The sequence below is a fragment of the Pleurodeles waltl genome, chromosome 1_2, assembly GCF_031143425.1.
Source record: "Pleurodeles waltl isolate 20211129_DDA chromosome 1_2, aPleWal1.hap1.20221129, whole genome shotgun sequence".
Lineage (NCBI taxonomy): Eukaryota > Metazoa > Chordata > Amphibia > Caudata > Salamandridae > Pleurodeles > Pleurodeles waltl.
Window position 1 is genome coordinate 983958030 of NC_090437.1, and position 27029 is coordinate 983985058.

At 46.1% G+C, this 27029-nt stretch overlaps 1 protein-coding gene across 1 annotated transcript in view; it reads right to left on the reverse strand.

The window, feature by feature from the left end:
* SLAIN2 (SLAIN motif family member 2) overlaps window positions 1-27029 on the reverse strand; it is a 245088-nt gene that overhangs the window by 143479 nt on the left and 74580 nt on the right. The window lies entirely within an intron of this gene.

A 27029-nucleotide genomic window follows, 5' to 3' on the forward strand; every position in this document is an offset into this window, starting at 1 on the left:
TCTGTGTTCAGTTTCAGCCGGCTGTCTGTCATCCAGTTCACTACTTCCTTCATACCGTCGTGTAGTCTGGTCCTTGCTGAGGTGGGGTTGTTGGTGAGGGATAAGATGAGCTGGGTGTCGTCGGCATAGGATATGAGGTCGAGTCCGTGTTTGCGTGCGATGTTCGCTACGGGGGTCATGTAGACGTTGAAGAGAGTGGGGCTGAGGGAGGATCCTTGGGGTACGCCGCAGATGATCTCCGTGGCTGTAGATCTGAAGGGGGGGAGGCGGACTCTCTGGGTTCTTACGGAGAGGAAGGAGATGATCCATTCCAGGGCCTTGCCTCTGATGCCGGCGTTGCTGAGGCGGCGTATTAGGGTACGGTGGCAGACGGTGTCGAAGGCCGCAGAGAGGTCCAGGAGTATGAGCGCCACAGTTTCTCCCTTGTCGGTCAAGGATCTGATGTCATCCGTGGCTGCGATGAGGGAGGTTTCGGTGCTGTGGTTAGCTCTGAAGCCGAACTGTGTGGGGTCGAGGGAGTCGTTGGCTTCCAGGGCGGTGGTGAGTTGGGCGTTGACGATTTTCTCAATCACTTTGGCGGGGAACAGCAGGAGAGAGATTGGCCGGAAGTTTTTGAGTTCGGTAGGGTCTGCTGTAGGTTTCTTTAAGAGGGCGTTGAGCTCTGCGTGTTTCCAGCTCTCTGGGAAGGTGGCGGAGGTGAGAGATGCGTTGATGACGTCCCGGAGGTGGGGGGCGATGATGTTGTCGGCTTTGTTGTAGATGTGGTGTGGGCAGGGGTCGGATGGAGATCCAGAGTGGATCGAGTTCATGACGCGGGTGGTTTCCTCGCTGGTGGTTGGGGTCCAGGTGAGGATGGTGGTGTCGTTGGTGGTAGGTTCCGGTGGAGGGTTCGTGTTGTTTGTGGTGAAGCTGTTGTAGATGTCGGTGATCTTGTGGTGGAAGAAGGCTGCGAGGGAGTCGCAGAGGTCTTGTGAGGGAGGGATGGAGTTGTTTTCTGCGTCGGGGTTGGAGAGCTCTTTGACGATTCCAAATAGTTCTTTGCTGTTGTGGACGTTGTTGTCAAGTCTGTTCTGGTAGGCTGTTTTTCGTGCGGCGCGGAGGCGTTGGTGGTGTTGGCGGGTGGCGTCCTTAAGGGCTGACATGTTCTCTTCGTTCTGGTTGAGGCGCCATGTCTTCTCGCGGGTGCGGCATTCTTTCTTGGAGTCCTTGAGGTCGGGGGTGAACCAGGAGTTTTTTTTGTGGTTGTTGGTGTTAGCTTGGGTCTTCAGGGGGGCCAGGTGGGTGGCGCAGTCGGAGATCCAGCTCGTGAGGTTGTTGGCGGCTTCGTTGGGCTCTGTGGTGCTGGTGGGTTGTTTCTGAGCGAGGGTCGATGTGAGTTGTTCCGTGGTGGTTCGATTCCATTGTCTTCTTGGTGGTTGCTGGGTGTGGTGGTGCACGGTGGTCTTCTTGAAGTTGAAGTGGACACAGCTGTGGTCCGACCAGGTGAGTCCGGTGGTGTGGCTGAAGGAGATGTGTTTGCTGGAGGAGAAGATGGGGTCGAGCGTATGTCTGGCGTGGTGGGTGGGGGTGTTGACTAGCTGTTTCAGTCCCAGGTTGGCGAGGTTGTCCAGTAAGGCCGTGGTGTTGTTGTCGGTGTGGTTCTCCAGGTGAAAGTTGAGGTCCCCTAGGAGGATGTAGTTGGTGGATGATAGTGCGTGAGGGTTGACAAAGTCTGCGATGTCTTCGCTGAACTTGGTCCGTGGTCCCGGTGGTCTGTACATGAGGGTGCCTCTGAGGGTGGTCTTGGGGTCGCTGTGGATCGCGAAGTGGAGGTGTTCGGCGTCGGGGAGTGAGTTGTCGGTGTATGTCGAGATACGGATGGAGCTTTTGTGTGCGATGGCGATGCCTCCTCCGGTGCGGTTGGTGCGGTCTTTCCGGATGATTTTGTAGCCGTCGGGGATGGCTATGGCAATGTCGGGTGCCGAGGAGGGGTTCATCCAGGTCTCGGTGAGGAAGGCGATGTCCGGGTTCGTTGAGTTGATGAGGTTACACAGTTCGATGGCGTGCCTGTGGACGGATCGGGTGTTGACCAGGATGCAGTGGAGATTGCATCCGGGGGAGTCGATTTTGACGGGAGCGGTGCGAGTCCGTAGACAGTTGAAGCGGCAGTTTCTGCAGGTAAAAGGGCCGTGGGTTCGTTTCGGGGTGGCGCGGTAGCAGCCTGGCATGCGGCCGGGGTTGAGGCTGGCTAGGGTGGTGGAGTCGTAGGTTTGGCGGGGGTTGCGGGGGCCAGGGGTATGGGCGCGGTCCAGGCGCGGACGGGCGCAGACGGGCTTGCCTTAGGCGCGCCTTCGCCACGCCAGCGGCGCGGCCGCCATTTAAGGGGGTAGCCTGGGAGGAGGGGTCAGCTGGGAGGCGGGAGGGTAGGCGGAGCGGCGAAAGGCGGGAAAAAGCGGGAGAGGCGAGGAGCAGAAGGCGGGAAAAAACGGCGAGAAAAAGGCCTGAAAAAGGACGAGGCAGCCTACTACAACTGAATCCGGTGTTAGCTCTTGTGTGATGTACACGGGGTCTGTTGGTGGCGGTTTATATTTTTTCTCCACTCTTGGAGTAATGGCCCTTCCTTTTACAGGCTCTTCAAACACTTGTTTGGAGTGTTTTAGCATTCCGGGTAGCATAGGAAGACTTTGATAGTGGCGGTGTGTGGACGACAGTGTGTTAAAAAGAAAGTCGTCTTCAATGGGCTCAGCATGCAGGCTGACATTATGAAATGCCGCTGCTCTCGACACCACCTGTGCGTAGGCTGTACTATCCTCTGGTGGCGACGGTCTAGCTGGATAACATTCAGGACTATTATCTGACACTGGTGCGTCATAAAGGGCCCATGCGTCAGGGTCATCTTGACTCATTCCTGTATGAGTTGGGGATTGCATCAATGGTGGAGTGGCCACCGGTGATGGTTGCGGAGAGCATTGTGGAGATGGTGGCGGGGTTACTTGTTTAGCCACCTTTGCCTGTGGCTGCTTGTCCTTTTCCTGAAAGGCAAGTTTGCGTTTCATTTTAATCGGAGGGAGAATACTGATCTTTCCTGTTTCTTTTTGGATATGGAGCCTTCTTTGTGTATAGTCTGGCTCTATTGTTTCCAATTCCTGTCCAAATCTATGTGTCTTCATTTGTGTGGACAGTCCTTGTTCCTCAGTATAGGAACTTGTTTTCGGTTCCGAGGCCGGATGTTTCGGTATCGAAACCTTTTCAGCTGCTTTTTTCAGTTCCGACGAAAGCTTCTTTACTTTCGGCGTCGTGGTCTCTCGGTGCCGGCCCATTTCGGTGCTGCTATCTCGGTGCCGAATCTGCTCTGAGACACTATCTCGAGCCCGAGATTGCTGTGTGGCGGTATCTCGACCGGAGTCGGATGACTTCGCCACCAGCGTGCCCTTTTTCGGTGCCGATGATCGGTCACCTATTTTTCGGGTTAAGCCATGGCCTGTTGGCGGTGGCGTCCCCTGGGCTTTAGTGGTTTTTTCGTGAGTTTTGTGTTTCGACGTATTACTCACGGTTTTTGGCGTTTCTTCGGGATCGATCTCATCCGAGTCCAATTCCTGGATGGAGAATGTTTCTTCCTCTTCCTCGAAACGCTCTTGTCCTGTCGGCGCTGACGCCATTTGCAGTCTCCTTGCTCTTCGGTCTCTTAGTGTCTTCCTGGACCGAAACGCTCGACAGGCTTCACAAGTATCTTCCTTGTGTTCCGGCGACAAACACAAGTTACAGACCAGATGCTGATCTGTAAATGGATACTTGTTATGGCATTTTGGGCAGAAGCTGAATGGGGTCCGTTCCATCAGCCTTGAAGAGACACGTGGCCGGGCCCGACCAGGACCCGACGGAGGATCGAAAAAACCCCAAAGGGCCACCGGAGCTCTTCAAAAGTCGGTGTCGATCTGTTGTAACTAACCCGATACTGAACGCAAACAATACCGATGAATTTTCCGAGATTCTAACTAACTTTCCGACCCGAAACACGGAGCAAAAAGGAACACGTCCAAACCCGATGGCGTAAAAAAAACAATCTAAGATGGAGTCGACGCCCAATGGAGCCAAAATGGGAGGAGTCCCTCGATCTCGTGACTCGAAAAGACTTCTTCGAAGAAAAACAACTTGTAACACTCCGAGCCCAACACCAGATGGCGGTATGTGCACAGCATGTGTATCTGCAGCTACACATGCCATCGAACATATAGATATATATAGTTTTTGTAAACTTTTTTTCAGAACAGGCGACAATACCCTAGTACTATACTAGTTGCCACATTTCATTTCAAGTTGCGACCAGCCAATCAGAGCATTCGCTCCTGCGATGTAGCTGAAGGGAAAAAAACGCCCCCCTCGGCCAATCAGATCGATCTATTTCTTTCTGAAGTTGCATGATCCTGGGGATATCGTGAGAATCCTGTGAACCCATCCGTACCATAAATACACAGTTTTTGAACCTTAACTTCTGAAAAACTACTGAACGGATTTACACCCAAAATTGTAAAAAGCACGTTTTCTAAACCAAAAAAAGCCTCCTTTCTGAGTTTCGCTTATAACGTCTCTGACACGGTCTTCAGAATCTGTGCTCCCTTTGTATATGCCCTTTTCTCAGTCGCACTTTAAAGCACCTCTTAACATGTCTGCACAATTCTAGACAATACATAGCAGCCTTACCATGGAACTCAAAGGTGGGGAAAAAAGATAACTTTGAAAAAAAAAAAAAAACTTCACACATTTTGTTTTATGGTTATTGATGGCAGAAATTAATATATAAAACTGCAAAACTCATGAAATTTCCCAGTTATGGCTTTGTTATACCTGCAGTGCAATCAAACATCACAAATCAAAGGAAGTGCTCATGACAGTACCCCCGATGTAACAGATGACTACACAAAACGCAAACTAACTCAGGAGTGGGATGACATACTAACTTACCTTTGGTTGTTCAACAGGACACCCCATGACGAAGGACCACTTGAGGTCCGAAAAGCACTGGGGAAGGGGTACTGAATGCACTAATGGTTATTTCACCACAAACACAACGATGGATTAACAAATAAACAGTTGAACAACACATCTGGAGTAAACAGATTTAATTTATTGTTTTCAGTGAAAATTAGAACCTAAACATTTTGAATAAATGCATCACAATAGGAAGCCCAGTGGAGTACCAAGAAGAGTGGTGCTAGTGGAGAGTCTCGAATCAGGATCAGTGCTTTACACAGATTTCAACCTGCAAGTAGGATCAGAAGGACACACCCACAAGCATACTATCACAGGACTAATCTGTTAAGCAGAGAATTAAAACAGATGACGGGTTGGGGTGTTGGGGGAGAGTGTGTGTCTGTGTCTGTGTCTGTGTCTGTGTCTGTTTTTGGGATGGGAGTTATAGCTTGTGCTGCAGGTGTGAGCCATGGACTGCAGAGCACAACATAACTGGGGAAATGTTATGGGTTTTTCGATTCATATTTTGTAACCTTAACTTAGTGAATGTCAGAGGTTTTTAAACATACATTATGGTGCTACTATGCTATGACCAAAGCTAACCGTAACTTTACATTAACTCTGTTTTTGATAGAAAGATGAGTGTTAAGTGGTGGTTGGGAGGCTATAGGTGGTAGATGTGGCCATTCCCCAGGGACTTTTTTTTTTATATAAAGTTACAGGGATGGTGGTGCATGTGACCCCCCACGCTCCCATGAGCCTTGTCAGGCCACTAGGGACCAATCCCCCAGGGCCTTTTATTTTTTATTAAGGGAGAGGAGGCCCGGGGGGGGGGGGGGGGAGTTGAGAGTCTGTGTGCCCCCCCCTTCCTTTTTTTAATTAATGGGGCAAGGGACCGTGCCGCCCCTCTGTGAGCCTCATTAGGACCTGGGGACCCCATCCCCTAGGGCCTTTATTTTAATTAAGGGAGGGGGGGGCCATGTGACCCCCACTCTCCCCCAGCCTCATTATTAGCTGTGCTCGTTATTGGGTTTGCTAATGTTTTTTTTAGCTACGTTGCAAATGGGTGAAAGTAATGTGAAAAGATGTATGACTCAGCCAGCCTCGTCTGCGTTCTAGCATATTTTTTTCTTAGTTTCAGTTATGCTGCACTGCAGCTAGCACTGCTGTATAATATGGCTAAAGACATTGACAAAGCCAATAGATTTCGTATAGGAGAGACCTATTGGCTTTGCCAATGCTTGGTTTGGAATGCCATATGATAATTTTTAAGTATTTATATAGTGTTTACAAGAGCTGTAGTGCTTATGTTATAGGACAGAGAATGTTCTTGTAGGCCTTGAAAAATCTACTCGCTCACTAGCTATGTGTGTGTGAGATTTTATCAGGTCGAATTATTTTTTGGACCTACTGGTCCATTGTGGCAAGTGAACTTGAGCTGGAAAGGAATAGGTGTTCTATTCATTCAGAAAATGAATGAGCAATAAATATTCCTTTAAATCTTGTTTTATCTTGAGTGCTGCTTATCTTACCCTGAAAAATGGGGTTTACTTTTTTTTTGTTTTACTACAGTTAGAGGATTTTGTAAAGTGAGCCGACAATCATTATGAAGCAAAAGGCGATCAGTTTTTATAATACACAACATCAAAATAGCTTTTAAATAGTACAAATATTTCAAAATATATCAGGAATTACAAATTAGCTTTTTTGTAATTTAGACGTGTGATGCAGTGATTTAAACAGGGGTAAAACATATCAATTTGCAGAAACTCGATTTCCAAACATTACTGTTTGTACACTATACTTTTATCAGTAAAACTGCATCTCATTTGGAAATTTTGTGACTGTTTTAATGCAATATGTGTTGACTGGAAATGACAGCATGCTACCACTTCATGCTTTAGTTACATCTCCATTAAAAGTGACGGTTTTGAACCATAATTCGAAAAAGATTCTTGCCCCGCCCGATGACAATGCTGTCAATGAACTAACAGGAAAGTCAGAGGTCATATGTTTTGTATGTGCGGTTAGATTTGTATTATATATGGAACAAACATTTAGTCTATTAAACAAGAGTTTTTTTGTACAGCAGACATTCTGCACTCACATACTGAAAGGTGCTATTATGTGATAATGAAGAAAATGGCAGTTCTGTGAACTGAAATATTTGTCTAGGATTACATAATTTGAAACCAGTTTAGGGGTCAAGAGCATTACAGTTAGGTTGCGTAGATTATTTAAATCACTTGCTCTGCAGGTCTGGTAACATTGTTATGGTTTTTCAAGGCCTGCTCTGCCAAGGTGTTACTGAATCCAGATTCAGAAGCATTTTAGGACCATACAAAAACTATGAAAATGTGCCAATCAACCAGTGCTCAGTGGAGTTCCTAGAGCTTTTGGCCTCTGTGCCACTGCACCTGCTGCCCCATCAAAATCATAGCCTTAGTGCCTGCAAAGTCATTGAGCTTGTGGCTGCTTGCTCAGTAGTAACATATAGCAATAATCAGTACTCAGTGGTTTTCCTAGAGCGTTTGACCCCTGTGCCAATGCACCTGCGGCACCGTTCAAATCATGGACCTAGTGCCTGCAAGGTAACTGCCCTTGTTACTGCTTGCTCAGTAGTAACATATAGCAATAAATTGGTGCTCAGTGGGCTTCCTAGAGCTTCTGGCCCCAATGCCACTGCACATGCTGCACCGTCCAAATGAAGGCCCTAGTGCTGGCAAGGTAACATGAGGAAATAGTTTATATCCAGTAGTATATGGGTTCCGGAAAAGGCACAGTTGGAGACAGAATACATAATTATTTTGTAGGTTAAAAAAAACAATTGCTTTCATAAAAAGTGCCTTTAAACCTATCCAACTCTCCAAAATGAGTTGCCACAGATGTCATAAATAAAATATATGCTTTACAAATCAAAGTGAAAACCAAGCGTTGCTCAATTGCATTACAATGTGGCTGGCTCTTTCCTGTGAAAAGATCTTATTCTGTGCTTGACAGTGAGTGAGCATAAACCATGTAAATCGCCCAAGATCACCATGTCAGGCTGAAGCTGAAACAGAAATGTAGGTTTGTACTTTTTTCCTAAAAAGGCAGTTTCACAAATTAAATTGACTCGCCAAAGAAGAAGAATTTGCAAAAAAATTTTTAATATTTTGTGAGCATGAAAAATGAGACACCTTTTGAGATGGCTATGTCTACAATAAAAATTTAAAATAGGGCACAAACAGGCTCCATGGAAAAAGTAGTAGCATTCCTCTGTCCAATAAATGCTGAACTTTGAAGTCAGCAAAAAGCAAAATAACCAGGCTCCCACAATAACAATGCTTGACATTTCACCTCATTCTTTGAATGCCCAGCAAACAAGATAAGAACAAGATTTAAAGGCCTGCCAACAGAAAATTACTTCCAAAAACTATTCAGTGAAAACTGCTTTCTCTTTGGGACTAACTGAACCTGGACAGCCTAAACCCAATAAAGCCACCAAATGGGAAGCAAGAAAACGTGAGTTACAAACCACAAAGCTAATGGCAAGCGACAAGTAGAATGCATCTCCAGGTTAACTTTCTGAAACACCCCAAGATGCCTTTTGCATGCCACACAGCTGCGCTGTATGGGAGAGGCTATGGCCTAAAAAGCAAAGCCTGTGGACCAAGATCTAGCTTCCTGCCAAATTTGGTCTAATTCCGTACTGCAGTTTTTGCTGGAGCCAGTCGTAAAGAACTCTACTGAAAATGCAAGGGGATTTTGTGTTTTGGGAGTCCCCTTTTTGTATTCAGTCCCGCTTGATGAATCACCCCAAAATTTTCCAGGAAAGAGCTACATGTTTTTTTAGAGAGGTTTTGTGAAGATTCGTCAAACGGGGCCAAAGTTATAAGCAAACCAAAAAACACTTTCAATGGAAATACAAACCTACCTATAACTACCTAGTGACAAATATATCTAGGTAGTTATACGGAAAATGTCACTTACCCAGTGTACATCTGTTCGTGGCATGGGACGCTGCAGATTCACATGCTGTGCATTATCCTGCCATCTAGTGTTGGGCTCGGAGTGTTACAAGTTGTTTTTCTTCGAAGAAGTCTTTTTGAGTCACGAGACCGAGGGACTCCTCCCTCTCGGCTCCATTGCGCATGGGCGTCGACTCCATCTTAGATTGTTTTCCCCGCAGAGGGTGAGGTAGGAGTTGTGTATATCGTAAAAGTGCCCATGCAATGGAGTGAGTATGTATGTACATAATGTGTATAAAAAATATTATATATTTACACATTTATAAATGTACAAGTTTCATCAACTTATAACGGCTACAGGCTCCTGGGGAGGCGGGAGGGCGCATGTGATTCTGCAGCATCCCATGCCACGAACAGATGTACACTGGGTAAGTGACATTTTCCTTCGATGGCATGTGTAGCTGCAGATACACATGCTGTGCATAGACTAGTAAGCAGTTATCTCCCCAAAAGCGGTGGTTTAGCCTGTAGGAGTTGAAGTTGTTTGAAATAATGTTCGTAATACAGCCTGTCCTACTGTGGCTTGTTGTGTTGTTAACACATCTACACAGTAATGTTTTGTGAATGTATGAGACGTAGACCATGTGGCTGCCTTACAGATTTCTGTCATAGGTATATTTCCTAGAAGGGCCATTGTGGCGCCTTTCTTCCTAGTGGAGTGCGCCTTTGGCGTAATAGGCAGATCTCTTTTTGCTTTAATATAGCAGGTCTGAATACATTTGACTATCCATCTGGCAATGCCTTGTTTGGATATTGGATTTCCTGCATGAGGTTTTTGAAAGGCTACAAACAATTGTTTTGTCTTTCAAAATTGTTTTGTTCTATCAATGTAATACATTAATGCTCTTTTGATGTCTAGCGTATGTGAGGCTCTTTGGGCTACTGAGTCTGGTTGTGGAAAAAAGACTGGAAAAAGACTGGAAAAAAGACTGGGAGTTCCAAAGTTTGGTTTAGGTGGAACAGTGATATAACTTTTGGTAAGAACTTTGAATTTGTCCGGAGAACCACTTTGTTTATGTATTTGTATAAAGGGTTCTTGTATGGTGAATGCTTGAATTTCACTTACCCTTCTAAGAGATGTGATAGCTATTAGGAAGGCTACTTTCCAGGTTAAGTATTGTATCTCACAAGAGTGCATGGGTTCAAATGGTGGACCCATGAGTCGTGTTAATACAATTTTGAGGTTCCACAAGGGAACTGGTGGTGTTCTTGGGGGTATGATTCTCTTTAGACCCTCCATAAATGCTTTGATGACTGGGATTCTAAAGAGTGATGTTGAATGTGTAATCTGCAGATAGGCAGATATTGCTGTGAGATATATTTTGATAGAAGAAAAGACTAGGTTTGATTTTTGTAAGTGTAATAAATAGCTTACAATGTTTTTTGCAGAAGCGTGTAGTGGTTGAATTTGATTATGATGGCAATAATAAACAAATATTTTCCATTTGTTTGCGTAACAATGTCTTGTAGTAGGTTTTCTAGCTTGCTTAAATACCTCCATACATTCCTGTGGAAGGTCTAAATGTCCAAACTCTAAGACTTCAGGAGCCAGATTGCTATATTGAGCGATGCTGGATTCGGGTGTCTGATCTGTTGCTTGTGTTGAGTTAACAGATCTGGTCTGTTTGGTAGTTTGATATGAGGTACTACTGACAGGTCTAGTAGTGTTGTGTACCATGGTTGGCGAGCCCATGTTGGTGCTATCAGTATTAGTTTGAGTCTGTTTTGACTCAATTTGTTTACAAGATAAGGAAGGAGTGGGAGAGGGGGAAAAGCGTAGGCAAATATCCCTGACCAACTCATCCATAACGCATTGCCCTTGGACTGAGGGTGTGGATACCTGGACGCGAAGTTTTGGCATTTTGCATTTTCTTTTGTTGCAAATAGGTCTATTTTTGGTATTCCCCAGCTTAGAAAGTAAGTTTTTAGTATCTGGGGAAGAATTTCCCATTCATGTGTTTGTTGGTGATCTCGACTGAGATTGTCGGCTAACTGGTTTTGAATCCTTGGGATATACTGTGCTATTAGGCGAATGTGATTGTGAATCGCCCAATGCCAAATTTTTTGTGCTAAGAGACACAGTTGTGATGAGTGTGTCCCTCCCTGTTTGGGGTAATACATTGATGTCATGTTGTCTGTTTTGACAAGAATGTGCTTGTGGGCTATTAGCGGTTGAAATGCTTTCAATGCTAGAAACACCGCTAACAGCTCTAGATGATTTATATGCAGTTGCCTTTGTTGAGCGTCCCATTGTCCCTGTATACTGTGCTGGTTGAGGTGTGCTCCACACCCTATCATGGAAGCATCTGTTGTGATCACGTATTGAGGCACAGGATCTTGGAATGGCCGCCCTTGGTTTAAATTTATAGGATTCCACCATTGAAGCGAGGAGTGTGTTTGGTGGTCTATCAACACTAGATCTTGAAGTTGACCCTGTGCTTGTGTCCATTGTGTTGCTAGGCATTGTTGTAAGGGCCGCATGTGTAGTCTTGCGTTTGGGACAATGGCTATGCATGAAGACATCATGCCTAGGAGTTTCATTACAAACCTCACTTGATAGTGTTGGTTTGGGTGCATGTTTAGTATTACATTTTGGAAGGCTTGTAACCTTTGTGGACTTGGAGTGGCAATCCCTTTTTGTGTGTTGATTATTGCTCCTAAGTATGGTTGTATTTGACACGGCTGTAGATGTGATTTTTGGTAGTTTATAGAGAACCCTAATTTGTGAAGGGTTTCTATGACGTATTTTGTGTGTAGAAGACACTGTTGCTGAGTGCTGGTTTTTATTAACCAATCGTCTAAGTAAGGGAATACGTGCATGTGCTGACTCCTGATGTGAGCAGCTACTACTGCAAGGCATTTTGTGAATACCCTTGGGGCTGTTATGCCGAACGGTAACACTTTGAATTGGTAATGCACGCCTTGGATTACAAACCTCAAGTATTTCCTGTGGGAAGGATGTATGGGTATGTGGAAATAAGCATCCTTGAGATCTAATGTTGACATGTAGTCCTGTTGTTTGAGCAAGGGAATCACGTCTTGAAGTGTCACCATGTGAAAATGATCTGATTTGATGTAAAGATTTAGGGGGTCATTCCGACCCTGGCGGTCCATGACCGCCAGGGCCGGGGACCACGGAAGCACCGCCAACAGGCTGGCGGTGCTTCCAGGGCCATTCTGACCGTGGCGGTAAAGCCGCGGTCAGAAAAGGGGATCCGCCGGTTTCCCGCCGGTTTCCCGCTGGTTTTCCCCTGGCCCTGTGAATCCTCCATGGCGGCGCTGCTTGCAGCGCCGCCATGGGGATTCCGACCCCCTTCCCGCCATCCTGTTTCTGGTGGCTTTTACCGCCAGGAACAGGATGGCGGGAACGGGTGTCGTGGGGCCCCTGGGGGCCCCTGCACTGCCCATGCCTCTGGCATGGGCAGTGCAGGGGCCCCCTAACAGGGCCCCTCCATGATTTTCACTGTCTGCTTAGCAGACAGTGAAAATCGCGACGGGTGCTACTGCACCCGTCGCACCCCTGCAACACCGCCGGCTCCATTCGGAGCCGGCTTCTATGTTGCAGGGGCTTTCCCGCTGGGCCGGCGGGCGCCCTTTTGGCGGTCGCCCGCCGGGCCAGCGGGAAAGCCAGAATGGCATCCGCGGTCTTCTGACCGCGGAGCGGCCATTTGGCGGTGACCGCATGGCGGGCGGCGGTCCGGTCAGAATGACCGCCTTAGTGTTCTGAGGTCTAATATGGGTCTCAGTGTTTTGTCCTTTTTTGGAATTAGGAAATACAGGGAGTAAACACCTGTTCCTTTTTGATGGTTGGGTACTAGTTCTATTGCTTCTTTTAGTTGTAACAGATCTTAGTGTTGTTTGGACATGTTGTGTGCTCTTGGAGGCACATCTGGTGGCAAATGTAGGAATTCTATGCAATAACCATGTTGGATAATGGCTAGGACCCACGCTTCCGTAGTTATGTGTTCCCAGTTTTGGTAATAAGCCGTGAGTCTCCCCCCCACTGGTGTTGTGTGGTGGGGGTTTGTGACGTTGAAGTCACTGTTTAGTTTGTGGGGGCTCTGGAATTTCCCTCTTGTTTTAGGGAACTGTCCACCCCTATATTGTCCTCGAAAACCTCCTCTCTGATATTGGCCCTGATATGTGGGTCTGACTTGTGAGGTGGAAGGCTCTGTGGTCTGGGCCCGAAACCCCCCTCTAAAGTGCGGCTTCCTAAAAGTGCCTCTGCTCTGTGGGGAGCAGAGCGCGCCCATGGCTTTGGCCGTGTCAGTGTCTTTCTTCAGTTTGTCTATCGCTGTATCCACCTCCGGCCCAAACAATTGTTGTCCGTTGAAAGGCATATTCAGCACAGCCTGCTGGATTTCTGGCTTAAATCCGGAAGTCCGTAGCCACGCGCGTCTCCGAATGGTTACCGCCGTGTTTACTGTCCTGGCCACTGTGTCTGCTGAGTCCATAGCCAACCTTATTTGGTTGTTGGAGATAGTTTGGCCCTCCTCGACAACCTGTTGGGCACGTTTCTGGAACTCTTTGGGAAGGTGTTGAATGAGATGTTGCATTTCATCCCAATGTGCCCTGTCGTATCTTGCCGGTAGAGCTTGCGAATTGGCAATTTGCCATTGATTGGCTGCCTGTGCTGACACCCTCTTGCCTGCTGCATCGAATTTCCGACTTTCTTTGTCGGGCGGTGGTGCGTCTCCAGAAGTTTGTGAGTTTGCCCTTTTCCGGGCTGCTCCTACTACCACCGAATCAGGAGTTAACTGTTGTGTAATGTACACAGGGTCCGTAGGGGGAGGTTTATATTTCTCCACCCTAGGTGTGATGGCTCTGCTCTTGACTGGGACTTGAAACACCTGTTTGGCGTGTTTTAACATGCCTGGTAACATTGGCAAACTTTGGTATTGGCTGTGCGTAGATGACAGGGTGTTGAACAAGAAGTCATCTTCTATGGGCTCTGCATGCAATGCTACATTATGAAAAGTAGCTGCCCTGGAAACCACCTGCATGTAAGCAGTACTGTCCTCAGGTGGTGATGGCCTTGCTGGGTAGCAATCCGGACTATTATCTGAGACCGGTGCATCATACAAATAGCATCCGGGTCATCTTGGCTCATCCCTGTGTGCGTTGGTAACTGCATCATTGGGGGTGTTGCTACTGGGGACAGATGCGGCGAGTGCAGTGGTGATGGCTGTGCAGAAAACTGTGGTGGTGTTTTTTATTTAGCCACTTTTGCTTTTGGCTGCATTTCCGCCTCATGGAAAGCGAGCTTCCGCTTCAACTTTATTGGAGGAAGAGTTCTGATGTTCCCGTGTCTTTTTGTATATGGAGCCTCCTCAGGGTATGGTCTGGCTCTCCCATGCCCAGTTCTTGTTCAAACCTGTGGCCTTGTAATTGTGTGAAAAGGCCTTGTTCGTCTGTATAGGAGCCGTGTTTCGGCTCCGAGGCTGCATGTTTCAGCACCGAAACCTTTTCGGCAGTCTTTTTCGGTTCTGAGGAAACCTTTTTAGCTTTCGGGGTGCCAATCTCTTGGTGTTGAGTCTGGTCGGAGCCGGTATCTCGGTGCCGAGTCTGTTCGGAGCCAGTATCTCGACCGGAGTCGGATGTCTTTGGCTGCTGGGATGCCTTTTTCGGTGCCGATGTTTGGTCACTGTTTTCGGGTAAAGCCATGGCCTGTCGGCGGTGGCATCCCCTTGGCCTTCATGATTTTCAAGTGAGTTTTTGCCAGGGCTGGTTTACTCACGGTTTGTTGCGTCTTCGGCTGCTCACTCTCGGGACTCGTCCGAGTCCGAATCTCGAATGAAAAATGTCTCCTCTTCTTCGACGTCGGTGTGTCCGGCCGGTGTCGACGCCATCTGAAGTCTTCGAGCTCTACGATCCGGCAGTGTCTTCTTGGATCGAAATGCCCGACAGGCCTCGCAAGTATCCTCTTTGTGTTCGGGGGACAAACACAGATTACAGACCAAGTGTTGGTCTGTATAAGGATACTTTGCGTGGCAGTTGGGGCGGAAGGGGGTCCGTCCATGAGCTTTGAAGATGGACGTGGTCGGGCCGACCAGGCCCCGCCGAGGAGTGGAAGCCCCAAAGGGCTGCCGGAGCTCTTCTTTCTTCGGTGTTGATGTGCTAGCACTAACCCGGTACCGAGCGCAAACAATACCGTCGAATTTTCCGATGGATAACTTTCTTTTCCGAACCGAAACACGGAGCGAAGAGGAACACGTCCGAACCCGATGGCGGAAAGAAAACAATCTAAGATGGAGTCGACGCCCATGCGCAATAGAGCCGAAAGGGAGGAGTCCCTCGGTCTCGTGACTCGAAAAGACTTCTTCGAAGAAAAACAACTTGTAACACTCCGAGCCCAACACTAGATGGCAGGATAATGCACAGCATGTGTATCTGCAGCTACACATGCCATCGAACACACACATATATATATATATATATATATATATATATATATATACACACACACACACACACACACACACACACACACATATATATATATATTTATACACAAACACATATACACGGTTAAAGGTATGTTATAGTTAGGTGCAAATGTCAGTTAAAACCTTCTGTTTTAAAACAAACAAAACCACTCAAAGTCATAAGTCATAGTTATCTCAAGTAACTTTAACTCGTGCCGTAAAGTAACTAACTTGCGTCCTTTCAATGTACTGCTAATTATCTTCTATGTTACATCACTTGTGACATTTTGTATAACATAATTAATAACATGACTACAACATCTTAAATGATATAATTCAGTGGTTCCCAACCTTTTGACTTCCGTGGACCCCCACTTTATGATTAATGGAACCTGGGGACCCTCACTAAATCGTTATTGGAGTCCAGGGACCCCCCACTAAGTCATTACTGAAAGCTGGGGACCTAATCTGTTAATATTCTTTAAATGTTTAAGCAGTCGCGGACCCCCTGAGGAGGCTTCGCGGACCCCCAGGGGTCCCCAGACCACAGGTTGGGAACCTCTGATATAATTGATGACAACACTGCATGACAGGGGTGGAAGTTATAGTTCCTTTAGGGCACAAGTTAAAGTTAATGTGGAATAAATATAACTTGTGAATTTCAGTGGTTTTGTATGCTTAAAAAAGGTATGTTTAACTGATTTTCAGCTAACTAGATGCACCTTTAACCTTTGTTTTTTTCAGTGAATTTCAGTGAAGATTTTCGTTTTTTTATTCATGCAAAGCAAGATATTACTCCTGTATCTAATTATAACATAAATTTAAACGTTAGGTTTTTTGCAGAGAATTTCTATGTCTTTTTTTCCATAAGATAATATTTTATACAGAACGCCAAACCCACCATGATCATGATCTTCAGCCGTATTCAGCCTTCAGTTGTTGCCCACAGAGCCCGGCCTACGGCCAGGCCCTGCGTCCAAACCCTCACTGGCAGTTAACCCACACCATGCAAGGCCTTCGGCTATGCCCAGCATGAGGTTTGCCACAGGGTCTGGCCTGTGACAAGGGGCAGCCTATTGCAACATCCTGCATTGAATCCCTCCTCTGCAGCCAACCCCAAGCTCTACATGACCTTCGGCCACGTGTGGAATTGGGTCAGCTGCCAGTCAGGTCCTGCGCCAAACTCCCTCCCCACCCCCCCCTCCAAACCGCACTTGAGCCATGAAGAGAGGTAGGGTTGAGCGCTTGGCCTGGATGTCATTTTGAGCAAGGCAGACATACTGACTCTGCCAAAGGATCAGAACACAAAAATATAACAAGCATTTGCAATGCAATAGGTCTCGCATTTTGAGTTAGAGCTATTGGCATTGTAAATTCAGAACTGGACTTTTCTTGCCACATAAATTGGGCAAGCCTCCCTTTTAATTTTGTCTTTTCCTGCCATGTTTTGGTAGTCACTGGTGGCTACTGATATCAGAAATCACAAACCCTTGAGGAGAGACGAGATGACTACTACTGGAAAAGTATTTTATTTTTATTTTAACAGAATGAAAAGTCCTGCAAGAATTCTTGCCTCACATTTCAATGAGCAGAGCAGCCTGAGAAGATTTAAGGCCCTAATAAAGGAGATAAGCAATGCTCTGTATGCGATGTCCTTATTGCTGGCAGGGAGGGATACTAGAGAGAGAGAGAGACTCCAGATGCCACGCTAAGCAAGTTTCACATCATTGCTTCTAGGTTTAGCTACATTCTACCAGAAAGGACATACTATGGCTTTTGTGAGCAGCGAGCTCAACGACTGGGTGTTTCTTTTGTAAAACAAGCTTATTTTGGGAGGCAGAGGCAAACAAAGACATCACTGGAATAAAGCAAAAACAAATGTCAGTGACATGGGAGGAGATGAGAGGAACAGAATGTTCCAATAAAACGCAGGCAGCTACCAGCCTAAAATACCCACAGTGAAAGGGGAGCACCAAAGAAATAAACATAGTCAGTGATAGCAACAGATAAACCAAAGTGGAATACAGTAGCTGGCCACTGCTCTGAAACAGAAAAAGGAGGGAGAAAAAGGTATAACTACCCACAAACAAGCAAGAATTTTTAAAGGACACTGCAAACAACAAATTAAAACACTTTAAGCCATACGACGTATACTAAAAGTATACACAAGTTCAAACGCTTACACTCGGCTTAAAGAGTGGGCGATTAGCTTCATGAAGGAAGTCAGGATATCAACATATGCAAAGCACACGTATTGTCTTAAAAATGTAGTACATTTTCATTCCAAAAAATCGTCTTTAAAAAAAAAAAAAGGAGGGGCTCTGCAGACCAGCTGAAGAACACAGAGCTCCAGCTAGGAGTGCTTTAAAAAAATATAGTACCCTCTACTGGGGTCATAGTTTTAGTGACCTAGGAATCTTACTGTTACTTATTTGTTTTAATGTTGCTGGGGGGCTGCTGCACTACCTGTAGTCCCACACAATAATAAAACATGATTGGTGGTGTTCTGTCCCTTCTAGGGACACCACCAAGCTCCAAAGACAAACACAAACTTTAAAAAGCACTTGGAGAGCATTATAGGGCACATCATGCAAGGAGCAGTGGATAATAAATTAGCAGACCCTGCTGCTCATTTGTTATTTATCTATTAATTTTTTGGGCATCCCGCTGTCCACCCAGGACACCGCCATCTTTATTATTTGTTGTAGGCCATGGAGGGAACGCAATGGCTTCCATGGCCCTGCAGGCTCCCTGCAAATGGACCCAGGGGCTGTGCAGAAGCCAGCAATGTTTGCAGCAAACACAAAACACAAAAAGAAACAATAAAACTAAAAACACACACACTAGGGTGCCCCACAACATCGAATTCATGAGAGGGTTGGGGTAGGGGTGGGGGGAGCCCCAGGGTCCCAAAAAGCACCTTGCAAGCAGCCCCAAGGGAATTGCGTTCCCTCCATGGCCTACAACAAATAATAAAGATGGCGGTGTCCTGGGTGGACAGCGGGATGCCCAAAAAATTAATAGATAAATAACAAATGAGCAGCAGGGTCTGCTAATTTATTATCCACTGCTCCTTGCATGATGTGCCCTATAATGCTCTCCAAGTGCTTTTTAAAGTTTGTGTTTGTCTTTGGAGATTGGTGGTGTCCCTAGAAGGGACAGAACACCACAAATCATGTTTTATTATTGGGTGGGACTACAGGTAGTGCAGCAACATTAAAACAAATAAGTAACAGTAAGATTCCTAGGTCACTAAAACTATGACCCCAGTAGAGGGTACTTTTATAATTATTAACAAATTTGTTGTAAAACTGTTCAGTTATTTGAGCTGTAGGGGTGTATAAATATCCTATGGAAAAACAAATGTGTAAAACACATTATGAAGCCTACCCCAGTATTTCTAGGCACCTGCTTGATTGATGACCCTGAAACCTTTCAGGAAAAAGCTGAAGTGGATGAACCTTTTTTTGTTTTTCAAGTTCATCATAGGTAAAGTTCTTAGGAAAACAAAAAAATGCATCTCCTATGGGAATATAATCCTAACTATAACTACCCAATGGCGACAGGTAGTGGGTGGCAGTAGTCACTGGGTAGCTCTACCTAGGATACGTTACAGAGAAAAAGCTTTTTTTTTTTTTTTAGTTCGCTAATGACTTTGGCGATATTTAATGAATTGTCACCAAACCTTTAAATAAAATTCATCCTGTGCAGCTTCTTTTTGTAAAGTTTCAGGGTGATCTATTAAAAGTGGGGCCAGAGAAAATTTGGGGAAGGGGGGGGGGGGGGGGAATCTGAAAGGCATTTTTCCCATGAAGTTTGGGACCAGAGATAACACAAAAACTGCTGAACGTAGTTACATCAAATTTGGCAGAAAGCTAAATCTTGGTCCAGAAAGGGTGCGTTTGTGATCTGGTGTAAGATGGTCGGTAGTTTGAGAAATTAAGTTTAAAAATACTGGTATATTTCACACCTCTGATCTTTCACTGTGGATCTGTTGATCTAACTCTAACTGGCTGACCGCAACTAACCACAGTAGATCGGTGAACCCGCGAGGCCGAATGCAGGATCCTAGAGGCTGGAGACAGCATGAAAAAAATGTTGCGTCCGTCATATTAGGACTAGGGAACTCAGTCCCAAAGTGCTAGACTTTTTTTTATTTTAAAACATAATGGGGAAGGGTAGGTGAATATCACCACCCTCTGGGCCATATGGGGAGAGTGGTCCCAGACCGTCAGATAAAAACGGTGTTTTAAACATGCAAAACTACTGAAATTCACCAGCTATAGACATCTCAAATAACTATAACTCATGCACTCAATTAACTATAACTCCAACCTCAACCATGCACTAATTATGTAGCATGTTTGATGACATCATTGCTAACATCACTAACATTTGAAATTACATTACTGATGACAACACTGTGCATAGCAGAGGCGCAAGTTCTAGTTATCTGAGATAATTAGAACTAGTGAAGTAATGAAGTAAGACAAGGCATTAATATTTGTTAACGTGCACAGATACCCATGTAGCAGCCTGACCGATGTCCAGGACAGGTACCCTACCCGTTAATGTGGAGATGGTCCGTTTCTGCACAGCTTTGCCCTGGCAAGCCCAAAGAAGAGCTGGTCATCCACCCTCTTTTGTGCGGTCAGTATAGAAGGAAAGAGCCCTTTTAGGTTCTAGGCGATGGAGTCTCACCTCCTCCTTACAAGGATGAGGCATAGCATAGTAAGCAGGACGACTAATGCTCTGGCCAAAGTGGAAGGGGGTGACCACCTTCAGAAGTAGGGAGGGATATGTCTGAAGAACTAGTTTGTTAGGTGTTTGGAGGGCGGACCGGCAAAGCCTGAAGCTCATGGACTCTCCTGGTTGTTGTAATGGCAATCAAGACAACAGTTTGAATAGTCAGGTGCTACAGAGGACAACTATGTAGTGGCTCAAATGAGGTACACATTAGTTAAGTTAGATTCACATGAAGTCCCACTGGGGCATAACAAATGGCACAGGAAAAAACAAGTGTTGCAGGCCGTCGGAAAGAAATCACAACTGGTGACAAACAGGGAGGGTTGGTCCAGCAGCAGCAGGAAGGTTGAAGTGATGGCCACATACCTTTGCCAGGCTAATGAAAGAAAAACAAAACAAATCTCTGCTCCTTCTGGCATGAAGAACACCATGGCACAAACTAATCCTAAAGGAAAGTATAGATGGTCTTAGTAGGATACCTGAATGCCAAGATGATGACATGGGAGTAAGATAAAAAAAAAAAGAAAACTCTCAAGTGCCGCCACTCAACATCCATGCATGAAGGTGGTGAGTGTTCAAGTACAGGCGATGAACCTTGCCCTGTTGCTGCGACAGGAGGTCTTCCCAAAGGGGCAGCTGACCAGAGAAGAAATGCTCATGGTCAGGAGTTCTAGAAATTACATTCTCCAAGCCCATTCCAGATCCACTAGAATGACTTGGGCCCAGCCGGTCCTGATCTTCTTGAGAGCTCTGAGTAGTAATGGTATTGACAGAAAATTCTATAGGTGTCCCGCGCTCCACTTGAGGCAGAATGTGTCACTGTGGAAGAGCTGCCTTGGAACATCGAGTGCGTGTTAGTGCAGACATTGCCCACTCTCTGCGGTAGCCAACAGATCGATCCAAGGTTCTTCACACTCACGGAAGAGACCATGTACCACCTCTGTGTGCGAATGCAATTTGTAGTCCCCCAGCCATCGGCAGCTGAGCTTTCCACCTCGGTGTTAAAAGAGCCCACCAGGGGCTGCATGACTAGGAAAATGTCCTGGGGCTCCAGCCAACAGTCCAGGATCCACCTCTGCCACATTTGTTGCAATACCACGTGCTGCCCATGAACCAGTCTCTCCATGATGAATGGAAGAAAGGGTTTTAACGCCTAGCGGATCGCTCTTAGTTCCAACTGACTGACATGGAGCTGAGACTCTGCCAGAGACCAGAGACCTCTGATCTCCATCTCTCCCAGGTGGCCACCCTAACCCAGACACAACACATCTGTCACCACTGTGAGTTCTGACTGGGAAAGGAAGGAGGCTCTGCTGCTGGCCTAACTGCAGTTTGTCAGCTAACACTGCAGATCTTTCGCAGTTCCCTTCGATTTAAGGACCAGGCCGAAAAGATTCCCTGATGCTGTGCCCATGGGGACTTCAGATCCCACTACAGAGCCCATATATTCCACCGGCCATGCTTTGCCAACACAATGTAGGAGGCTATGAGACCCAGCAGCCTCAGAGTCAGTCTCAGCAAAATCCAAGATAGAGGCTGAAAAAGCAGAATCATAGCCTGAATATAGTGGGTTCACCGCCCCAGGGGATAGGCGCAGAACAGCACTGTGTCCAGAATGACTCAGATGAAAGAGCATCTGGGAGGAAGTCTGGTGTGATAGCGAATCCCACTGAATGCAAGCGGTACGCCGTAGTCTGGAGGTGAGTGGCAATTGCCTGGGCCAAGCCCACCTTCAGTAGTGAGTTATCAAGGTAGGGGAAGACTGGAACCCCTCTGCAGATGGGCTGCAACCACCATCACTTTCGTGAACACCAGAGGAGCACTGCTAAGGCCTAAGGAGAGCACAACGGGCTGAAAGTGCTTGTGATCCACTTTGAAGCGAAGGTAACGTCTGTCGGTAGGCAGGACGGGAATATGAAGATACACGTCCTGCAGGTCCAACATCCAGTCTCCAGGATACAGAGCAGACAGAACCTGAGCCAACGTGAAGGTTTTGAACATCCCTTTCCACAGAAAGACAAAGAGAGGGAGCAGGTCTAGACTTTAGTGGAAGTCTGTCCTTCTTTGGCCCCAGAAAGCAGCAGGAATATCGACCACGCCCTACTACTGGCACAGGCAACCTCTCAATGGCTCCCATGGCCATAAGAGCCTGCACTTCCTGCCGGAGTAAGGTGAGATGGTCTTTGGTCAACTGTGGAATGGTGGCAATTGATGGGGAGTGTTCACGAATGGCAGGGCATAAATCTTCTGCACAGTCTTAAGCACCTACTGCTGTGATGTTACAGCCGATCATAGGGGCAGGTGAGGCAGGAGACAGGACAGCCATCCTTTTTGGGCACTGCAACCCTGTCCCCGAAAGGACTGGGCAGGCTACTGTAGCAGGTAGAGCTGGTACTGCGGTGCTCAAAGTTGCCCTTCAATGGTCATGGAAGGGTCGAAAAGACTGCTGCTGCATCTGGGTCAAAAAGGAAAGGCTAAAAGATCTACTAGTGACCCTAATCTTGTGGAAGTATTCCAGCACCACATCAGCCTTGTCGCCAAATACGCAAGAGCAATCGAAAGGCATGTCAATCAGTGAAGTCTGGACATCCCTTGAAAACTCAGTGGACCTTAACCAGACTTGGTGATGCAGCAGCACCACCACAGTAGCCAGGGCTCTGCCCAGGGAGTATGTAGTATCCAGTGTGCAGCATATGGTAAACTTTGCTGCGTCTCTGACATCCAACAAAGCTTGGTTAACATGGGGATTGGACCTCCTCTAACAGCATCAGAAGCAGCTGGGCAACTGAGTCCCACAACATATTGTAGCATTGGCCCAAGGAGCATGTTGTGCTTACCAACTGCAAGAGAAGGCTGGTAGAAGGGAAAATGTGCTCCCCAAAGGTACCCAAGACTCTTGGATTCCCAATTTAGTGGAGTGGTAGGAAACATGCTTGGGTTGACTTAAGCAGTGGAGGCCTACCACCACAAGGCTCTCCTGGGAAGGGTCTTAGGAGTGGAAGCCTGGGTTTAAGGGGAGGGATGACTGACGGGCAATAATTTGATGCACAGGAGCACCTAAGCATAGATTAGCCCAAGCCCTCAGGAGAAAGTCGATTAAAGTTTCATTAAAGGGGACAAGGGAACTCACCCCAGGCTGAAGCACCTCTGTCAAGAGAGTCTTGACCATGACAGCAGACAGCTAAAGGTCGAAGACCTCTGCTGCCCTGTGCATCACTGTGGCAAAGGATGTGCCTTCCTCCGAAGTCTCGCAGTCGACAGTGAGATAAAACAAGGGTCTTGTTTATTTTAAATTAATGGTATTCGGCTTCTGAGACTCAGCGTGTAATATCCAGGCGATGTCTTATTTGTCCTAAGATGAGATTCCGTTGCTTGTGCTAGAGCTAATGAGCTTTTAACAAGTGGGCATTTTGTTCAGTTCTAGGTGATAACAGCCTCTACTGCAACAACACTTTCTTTATAAACTGATCTAAAACACTAACAGCAGTTAAGTGAAAAACATAGTGTGAATCCTATAAATGCACCGTTGTTCACGTAAGTGCCAGAAGGTGGGTGTGGGGGAAACTCTAAATGGGGATTGCCCTATATAATTAAGGGTGTGGCTTAATTGGAAATGTAACTATAAATATATATATATATATAACTGTAAATGTAACATGTAAACTAAATTCCTGTGTTTCTCATAGTGTGCCATCCAATCAGTATTTTGGATCCTCTTTAAAATGTCCATTACTGCATCCAAATATATAACACAATTGAAATGTACACCTAAAACCAGCCAGGACTGATAGTTTTGTCAATGGTCGTTAGCTGTTTAAGATAAATAAGTAATAATAATCAAGAAGTTGTAAATAGTTTTGTTTTTTTCTAAATCTGCAATTCAATTGCGATACTGTGAACTAAACAAAATCGAGGCCTATGTAAGGGGTAGTGGTCTTCAGAGTGTCTCAGTCACTCCTGTTGTGCTCACTATGTTAGACATGTATGCGCTTTTTGTCTCCATATCTCATCCAGCCCATCCATCTCACCCATCTGCATATTTTATACCTCATCTTTTTCATCTTCACATTTACTTAGCTGTAAACAACGCATTTCCTTTTACTTTCACCTTGTCAATAAGTTAACTACTGTGTTGCTCCACACACATTTGCACAGAATCACAACTAGATTACATGACTATTGACCCGTGCGCTCTGTAGAGAGGCCAAGCACTGGATGACCATGTATTGCAAACACAGTTTCGACCCACTGACAAGCACAGTGGGGAACTCTACAGCCTTCAGCTTCAACTCAATAACTCTCAGTTATGGCCCTTTATAAACACCTGGAGACGCCTCAGTTCAAAGAATGCACTATAAAAGTGTAATCATAATTAATACAAAATAGCTAACACTCTTAGTAAATACAAGATTAAATAAAACGTGAAATATGAACAGGCACTAAATCGCTAACAGGGATTTCCTTGTTTGACATTCATCATTCACAGCACTGCATTTAAAGTCACAGATATAGAGCTTGAACGGGAACTGATTCAATGTCTGTTCTTTACTACAACCAGCTCGGAGATGCGGACAACCTAAAGCCATGGAAACAAACATTATAGTCCATTTCCAAACACAAGAGGTTTTTTTTGTACAGTGCACATGCTGAACGTACGTATGTGAAGGTTATCTCATGTGATGATGAAGAAAATAAAACATTTGTCTAGGACCACACAATTTGGTCAAGCAAGGGAATTTGGGACTGTTCCCAGGGTTTCTGGTTTCACACTGTAATATACAGCCAATAAATGGGGGTCTGCAGGGGGTAAAAACAGGATACAGGGGTGGTGCAAACAGTTATGAGGAGCAGGCGTGGCGGGTAGCCAAAGCAGTCACAAACATTTGTGGTGTGCAGAAACTATCACTGTGAACATTGAAGCTACCCTGGAGTATGTACTACTGGTGGACTGGGGAAAAAATATACAATGTTACTATTTTGCAATGGTTGTGTAATCTATCTTAATAAACAGATCCAAATATAAAATGACTGATTTCTTTTTGGTAAAATTGTTTAGGAGCAGCAAGCACAAGTCCTCAACTGTATGTATCGCACAAGCACAAGTCCTCAACTGTATGTATTGCTCTTAATGTATTCTGGGCACTTACAAAGTGGAAAAGCTTCACTTTGTGCTTCAATCAATCAGGAATTTGTAAAGTGCACTACTCACCCGTGAGGGACTCAAGGTGCTGAAAGAGGGGATTGGGAAGGGGGGGGAGAGGGGGAGGGACAGGGAGGAGAGGTGCTGCTACTGCTCCAGCAGCCAGGTCTGGAGAAGTTTCCTGTAAGTAAGAAGGTCTTTGGTCTGGCACAGGTGGGTGTGAAGAGTGTTCCACGTATTGGCAGCAAGGTGTGAGAATGATCTACCGCCGGTTGTAGTTCTGCGGGCGCGTGGGACGGTTGCGAGGGCAAGGTCGGCGGAGCGGAGATGCCGGGTCGGGGTGTAGAAGGAGAGCCGTCTGTTGAGGTAGTCTGGTCCGGTATTGTGCAGTGCTTTTTGAGTGTGGGTAAGGAGTTTGAAGGTGATTCTATTGTTGACTGGGAGCCAGTGCAGGTTTCTCAGGTGGTCTGTGATGTGGCAGTGGCGGGGGATGTCCAGGATGAGGTGTGCGGAGGCGTTCTGGTTGCGTTGCAGCCTCTTCTGGAGTTTGGCTGTGGTTCCTGTGTAGAGGGTATTGCCGTAGTCCAGTTTGCTGCTTAGGAGGGTTTGGGTGACTGTTCTTCTGGTTTCGGTGGGTATCCATTTGTAGATCTTTTGGAACATGCAGAGGGATTGAAGCAGGAGGAGGAGATGGCGTTGACTTGCTGGGTCATGGATAATGAGGAGTCCAAGATGAATCCTAGGTTGCGTGCGCAGTCTGTGGGAGTCAGAGTGGCTAAGAGAGTGGCAGGCCACCAGGAGTCATCCCATGCAGAGGGGCTAAACTGCCCTGGCTAGCAACACAGGCAAAACATCAGTCACAAGCAATGGGACACGATGAAGAATAGGTGACAGAGAATGCAGTAATTCTTGGCTTTCAAACAAAGCAAGAGATTGCAATATTAAACATTTGCCCTGTAAATGACTGTGAACACAGTTTTCGTATGATGAATTCAGCTGCTCCCTTTGAAGCCATGCTGGAGGAAAGATTGGGAGGAAGGTGCCAAATGCCAGCTGAGCCTGAAAATCAGAGGAGTCTATACTGATCTTCTAGTAGGTCAGTCATCATGGGAAACCTTTAACCTTCACTGCTCATGAAGTGATGCACAGACCACTGGAGATAACACTTCATGCAAAAACAAAGGTAAACAGGCCAATGAATTAAAGTGTGCTTTTTCATCTTCACTGAGTTTAGACATCAGTGCCTCTTATTAAGATTGGTTTAAGATTAATCTGCCAGATGTAGTATTGCTTCGCAATGGGGTTTCATGGTGGCCTCAATATGTATTTTCCAATATATTTGATATAATGTCCTGACCCCCCACCTAATATGGAGTAAACAATAGTGCCTCTGTCTATAACAATGCCTGAGCCAAATTAAAAGACCCACACTGGGAATGCACACAGGTGAAGAGACGGGGACAAGGGCATGCTGAGAGGCAGGTACACTCATGATGGAGCACATAACAGAGATAGGTTAAGACCTGACTGACCACAAGTATCAAGACTAAAACAAAGAACTTCACTCTAGAGAAAGACAAGGGGAAGTGACTAGGATGTCAACAGAGCTTGGCTTACTCAGGGAGAGACTAGGGAGCAGCACCTATGGAGAGAGACTGGGCTCAAGGTCCATATCATTGTCTACTTTTTGTACTGTGGTGGCACGGAAGGTGTCTGTACACTTCTTTCTTATATCGTTAGTTCATACATGATCCTTAA